Here is a 6,659-nt window from a genome sequence, read left to right as displayed (position 1 = left end):
GTTTTTTTTCTCCCCAATTTGGAATGCCCAATTCCCAATGCGCTCTAAGTCCTCGTGGTGGTGTAGTGACTCGCCTCAATCCTGGTGGCGGAGGAAAAATCTCAGTTGCCTCTGCGTCCGCCAACCCTCACATCTTATCACGTGGCTTGTTGAGCACGTTACCGTGGAGACATAGCGTGTGTGGAGGCTTCATGCTATTCTCCGTGGCATCCACGCACAACTCACCATGTGCCCCACATTATAGCGACCATGAGGATGTTACCCCATGTGACTCTATCCTCCCTAGCACCCGGGCCAATTTGGTTGCTTAGGAGACCTGGCTGGAGTCACTCAGCACACCCTGGATTTGAACTCGTCACTCCAGGTGTGGTAGTTAGCGTCTTTACTCGCTGAGCTACCCAGGCCCCAGTTTAAAGCTGTTTTTAAACCAGCTTTAGTAGTGTAGTAGTAATCTGTGCAATCAAGGAGTGCCGATGAATGAAAATACAGACTGACAGCGCTGATTAAATGCACGTTACCTCAACTGGCTCATTTACACACAAAAATGGTCTTTTGTTTCCACCTGCTGGCTAAAATCTGTAATGTCACAAAAATAAATGGAAAGAGACACATCTAGCTCTTTACATATCTGCACTGCTCTTACACTTTAGAACGATACGAACACAAGTGGAGTGATACAAACAGTGTAGCATCCGAGTGCTGATGTTCTGAGACATCAGTACTCATGAAACATCTCTCGTCCAATCAGATTTCAAGGACCGGAAATAACTGTTGTATATTGTATGGCCATATCGCACTCTTGCTCGTGTGATATTCCTTAAATAATCAACAACATTAAATCAATAGTTTTATATTTTTCAGTAGTTTTTAATTCGATTTTTGTCATTCGCAGTGCTTCATGGGATTGTAGCCCTGCACCCTCGTTAAAGATGTTAAGTACACAGTCTTGTACCTTTGACTTTTTGTCAGATTTTCAAATTATTTTTGCTTCGAATCAAAGTTTTTAATCTTGTGATTTACATTGGAGCTGGTTTGTTTGGTTCATGGCTCGCAACTCTTTTATGTAAAATATAATGAAATCTCTATGGAACAAATGAATGGGAAAAATGCTTCCGGAACCAAGATGGCTGATCTGTAGCCATCTGCAATCTGTAGTACACGGAGTTCTTTTATTTGATTATTATTATATTTTAGGCCACACTGGTAATGACCATCGAAAGTCATTTAGAGTGGATTGTGTTCCATTCAAAAAAATAAAATAATTGTTTTCCTTATGCAGCAGCCTACACACAACTTACTTTTTTGTTCATCTTCAGTGTCTTACCTACACCTACTACTACCTCATACTTTTTGAGCAATTTATTGGTACAGCACCGCATTGTCTATATTGTTTGTGTGAAAAAAAAAAATTCAGATGACTGCAGTGACCGTCAACCATGTATAAATGTAACATCAACAAAATTCTGAGACAGAGATGAGCAGAAGAGATTTTTTCTCCTTTAATTGGTAGATTACAATGACTGATGAGGGGAAGGAACTCATCTGCATGGCTACAGGGGACATAAAGGGCTTTGTGTACTTTTCTCTCCTTGCTGCCTTTTTTAATATGTTGCCTTTTTGAACATCTAAGGACTGATGGCTAAATTAATTTTGCATAATTTTGCTCTGTGTTTAAAAAAACCTGGTAAATAGGCAACAGAGAGGAACAGAGGAGGAGAGGAGGGTGGATGGGTCATGTAAATACCAATAATAATTTGGTAGCTGAGCCATACTCGAATAGAGCGGGTTTGAGCACCTCGCACTGCTCACAGCAGCCCTGCTGAAAGCCAGGATGGCTAACTGGAGTAGACCACTCTCTGTCTGAATGGCAGGAAGTGCATTAAACGAGAAAAGTGGCAATTAAGAGCAGTTTATTCCTGTTTACATGCCTTCCCTGCAGAACAAAGGGGCTCCATTGGTGAAGTGGATGCAGAGGAGAGCACTAATTGTATAAATGCGCACTTGAAATTTCCTCGTGGCAGCGCACACCTATGCCAATTATTCAGAAGAGAATCCCAGGAATGGATGTATATAAGCAAACAGAGAGAGAAAAACGTGGATAAAGGAAAGCATCATCGACAACAAAGTTCAAAACGTTTTTACAGTTAATGTGATGAACTGCACATATGGTTACTCTGCAGGGACTTAAGACCACTTGTTTGGACTTGAGGGGAACTGACCTCATACATCCACTAAAATCAAATTGATAACAGATTAATAAAAGTAATAGCAAAAATGAAAAGAATAGTGAAGTTAGTTCTAGTTTTTGCTATCTAATGCAATGATATTCAGACATTTTAATGGGTGTGACTTAAGCATCCAAAAGTGTCCAAATATTCTTTGTTATCTAATGCAATGATTTTCAGACATTTGTATTATTGTATTTTTTTTTATCCCCTTTTCTCCCAATTTGGAATGCCCAGTTCCCACTACTTAGTAGGTCCTCGTGGTGGTGCGGTTACTCACCTCAATCCAGGTGGCGGAAGACAAGTCTCAGTTGCCTCCGCTTCTGAGACAGTCAATCCGCACATCTTATCACGTGGCTCGTTGAGCATGACACCGCGGAGACTCGCAGCATGTGGAGGCTCATGCTACTCTCCGTGATCCACGCACAACTTACCACACACCCCATTGAGAGCCTAATAGTGACCACGAGGAGGTTACTCCATGTGACTCTACCCTCCCTAGCAACCGGGCCAATTTGGCTGCTTAGGAGACCCGGCTGGAGTCACTCAGCACATCCTGGATTCAAACTCACGACTCCAGGGGTGTTAGTCAGCGTCAGTACTCGCTGAGCTACCCAGGGTGAACTAATCCTTTAAATCTTAGCAAAGCTGTCCAAGAGCTGTCACACACACTCACATACACACAAACGTGATTTAAAAAGTTTTCCCTCCAACACTGATTCACACTGGCCGCCAGCAAAACTTCCAAGCACAAACTTCATGAGAGGTTGGATGCTATTCATTTTCCACCCCTCCCCATCAAATTATTTTTTATGGATGAGAACAAGTTTGAGAGCGGCTGCCAATGGAAGGACACCCACCTGCAGGCAATTTTGGCCAGATTCAAATAACAAGGAATTTTGGCAGAAATACAGCAGAAAACTGAAAATGCTTTAAGACAAAGAAGACATATTTTGATAATAATTTAACTTTGAAAAATGTCATCAAAAACTCTAAAACTGACAAATTCAAAACCTCTTTTCAAAGGGTTAAAAGCATAATTTTTCAGTAAAAATAAAATAATCATTCCGTTTTATTTAATTTCTGCAATGTTTGTAAAGGCTCAGCAGAACATTTTTATTCTTTAGTTAAACTCTCTATTATGAATTTTACCCTATACTATATACAATATTAAAGTAGATTTGATATTTGTTAAAATGCAATTAAAATATAATAGTCTTCTTCCAGCACATTTCATTATATTAAATTTATTACTACACTGCGTGCACAATTATTAGGCAAATTGTATTCCTCAGGATTCATTTTATTGTTCAACAAACACAATGCTCTCAGTCAATCTAAAATGTTATTGAACCTCAAACCTGAATGTTTAACAAAGAAAAAGTGAGTTTTGTCTTTCTCAGGGGAATATATAAGTGTCCACAATTATTAGGCGACTAAATTACAAAAATAATTTCTCCCAACTCAATTGTTTATTCTCAATTTTTAGAGTAGGCGCAACAAATAAGTAACACAAAAAGACAATTAAATAAAGTTTTTGGCCTTTCAAAAATATTCAGTGACCAATATAGCCACCCTTCTTTTCAGTAACTGGCATGAGCCTTCCATCCATGGAGTCTGTCAGTTTCTTGATCTGTTCATGATCAACTTTTGCTGAAGCAGCAACCACAGCCTCCCAAATGCTGTTCAAAGAGGTGTATTGTCTTCCCTCACTGTAAATCTCACGTTTGAGAAGAGCCCACAAGTTCTCAGGAGGATTTAAGTAAGGTGAGGAAGGGGGCCAAGTCATTATTTGGGCATCTTTGAGGCCCTTGCTGGCTAGCCAAGCAGTGGAGTACTTGGATGCATGTGATGGAATATTGTCCTGCATAAAGATCATGGCCTTCTTGAATGCTGAGGACTTCTTTCTGTACCACTGCTTGAAGAAAGTACTTTCCAGAAACTGGCAGTAGGTTTGAGAGTTGAGTTTCAGTCCATCTTCAAATCGAAAAGGTCTGACTACCTCATCCTTAATGATAGCAGCCAATACCAGTACCCCTTCTCCACCTTGCTGGCACCTGACTCGAAGTGGTGCCCTGTGTCCATTAGTGATCCAGCCATGGGCCCATCCATCTGGTCCATCAAGAGTCACTCTCATTTCATCTGTCCACAAAACCTTTGAAAAATTTGTCTTCATGTATTTCTTTGTCGAATCTTGACGCTTCAACTTGTGAGTATATTCAGTGGTGGTCGTGTTTCAGCCTTCTTGACCTTGTCCATGTCTCCAAGCACTTGACACCTTGTACTTCTGGACACTCCAGGTAGGTTGCAGTTCTGGAATATGGTAGCATTGGAGGATAATGGGTTCCTGGTAGCTTCACGTTTAATTCTTCTCAAGTCTTTTGCAGTTAATTTGCACTTTTTCTTCTCCATGCATTTTTTGTGCCCCAGTTGACTATTCGCAACAAAACGTTTGATTGTCCGGTAGTCACGCCTCAATAATTTAGCTATTTCAAGAGTGTTGCATCCGTCTGAAAGGCATTTTACCATATTTGACTTTTCAGTGTCAGTTAAATCTCTTTTTTGGCCCATTTTACCTGAGGTAATGAAGCTGCCTAATAATTATGCACACCTTGATATGCACACGTGTTAGTCACTTTCGCCACACCCTCCCTCATTACACAAATACATACCACCTGAAAATGATTGAATCCAATAAGCATTCAAGTTTATATGGTTTGGAGTTGGAAAATGTGCATGGAAATAATGATAAGATCAGAACACTCACTTGCCTAATAATTGGGCATGCAGTGTAAATGTCATAAAAAATAGTTTAGTTAACATCTGAATTTCTGCTACAATTGGAATGAAAAATTGTGAATTACTCTTTTTATCTATAAAATATTTAACTTATAAAAATTGTCTGTGTTCATTTAAGTTTAATCAAATGATGCAAATCTAATTTCTAAAAGCTTTTATGAAAAACAAATGCAATCAATAGTCTATTTGAAAAAAAGAAAGAAAAAACAACACCATTGTGCTTTATAAAAAATTTTTTATTATTTATTTTTTTACTTTGACATATTGGTCAGATGGGATGCGATGGCTCACCTGCAGTTCTTCATAACAATCATCTCATTGGTCACTTCTTTGAATTTCCTCCAGAGTTCAGAATCTTCCAGGGTGACTTTGAGCTGTTTCTCTGTGGGATCTCCCTTCTCTCGACCGGCATGTAACTCGCTCTCCATGAGCTCAGCAGTCTGGTGATACAGCAGTCACTCGTGGCCACAGCTCCGCCGACGTTCCCTATGTCTCCCTCCACCTTCATGAGTGATGGGCAAACCTCACACCCTCTCGACAAGTAGAAGAGAACTTTGCTTTAATTATAACTCACTATAATTTATGAGGAAACTTTGACTTAATCCCTATCACACAAAACATCAGGTGAATGGGATCAATCATAAAAGAGAAGTCAGATAATCTTGAATAGTAGGTGTAGTAGTCTATGTTTGAGCTATACCATAAGTCCACTCACCTGTTCTTATGACAGGAGGACAAACCTGCAGTCACGTGGGTTTAATCTAATTAAATGACTGATTCTCAACTCATTGTTTCAGTTCTAAAATCCATTCTAAAACCTTCATGTTTATATTTAGGCAATGTCAAGCGCCTATTTAAATAGGCTAATAAATAAAGGAAAACATCTCCCATGAAAATGTAGGCAAAAATTAGCCTACAAAGCATATCTACTTAAAAAACAAATACATTTTATCATCGTAATTTTTATTTTGAAATTGTAAAATGATGTGGCTAACATGATGGCTAACAACTTGTAAATAACGCTCAGGTAATGTTTATAGCCTCTTTTAAAGCAAATTAGATAAACTAAATCCATTTTAAACAACTTGTTCTTTTCAGCACCCTGGACAACTCGTAAAGGACGCTTTTGCTTAAATACAAAGACCTTCTTCTGTTGCTCAGGTAAGAAAGGACCTCTTTGGACATATTCTAACTTTATAGATTCATATAAAAGATCTCGCATTTTATAGATCCATTCCATCTAAATACTGCGATCTGAATAAAGAAAAGCGTTTAAACGATTTTTTCTTCTTCCAGATATTATCAGTGTGTCGCATGATAGCCTAAAGTGTATTGATGTGTATAAGAAAAAAATGGAAAACTACAACCTTTAAAACTATAAAACAGTAGATATGGATTAAAAACTATTAAACACTATAAATAATGTTGTTGTACTTGCACAAGAACAAACAATAAAGAACTAAATTCTGTGTTCAGGTCATATGAGGACAACGGTCTCGCGACGACCTTTATTTACTAGTAGTAAAATAATACATTCTAGAGTTATGACGAACAACCTGTTACCTATTTCTTGTCAACAAAGTCAAGCTTCAACTGAGAACATCTACGGTGTAAATAAGGACACGACATGCTATA

Source organism: Myxocyprinus asiaticus, chromosome 12 (assembly GCF_019703515.2).
Source record: "Myxocyprinus asiaticus isolate MX2 ecotype Aquarium Trade chromosome 12, UBuf_Myxa_2, whole genome shotgun sequence".
In the NCBI taxonomy this organism is placed as follows: domain Eukaryota; kingdom Metazoa; phylum Chordata; class Actinopteri; order Cypriniformes; family Catostomidae; genus Myxocyprinus; species Myxocyprinus asiaticus.
Note: the sequence above shows the minus strand (reverse complement) of the source record.